Here is a 446-nt window from a genome sequence, read left to right as displayed (position 1 = left end):
CGCACACTGAACGTTCGCAGTTGGGCCACGGTTCCGATCTCACACGGGCGCACGAGCTCGATCTGACGTCATTATTCAAAGGGGCCTCGTTCTTCGGCCTCAGATCTCTTAGGCTCCACAAGGAGCCACTTTCCTGGCTGTCCCGCGGAGCCTCTTCAACGCAGTATAACATTCACCTCCATATTTCTGCCAAGTTGCTGGACCGTCTTGTGTCGCTGAGCCCTTGGTCATTGCTCGAAACCTTGCCGGTAAAGGCTGATCTGGGCGGGGCAGCGGCTCCTTTCTCCCCTGCTGCACTGCGTAGTAATCGCGGACAGCCATAGACTCCGCAAAGTCCTTCGCTGGCACCGCTTGTCTCACTGGCGGCCGGCCGGAGGCACAACGGAGGAGGATCGCCCTCCCCAACGTTCTAGCATTTTGTAGAGTTCCTGTAGTGGCGCATTCCC

This window comes from Cystoisospora suis (genome assembly GCF_002600585.1).
Source record: "Cystoisospora suis strain Wien I chromosome Unknown contig_7163, whole genome shotgun sequence".
Lineage (NCBI taxonomy): Eukaryota > Apicomplexa > Conoidasida > Eucoccidiorida > Sarcocystidae > Cystoisospora > Cystoisospora suis.
This window is presented reverse-complemented; position numbering follows the sequence as displayed.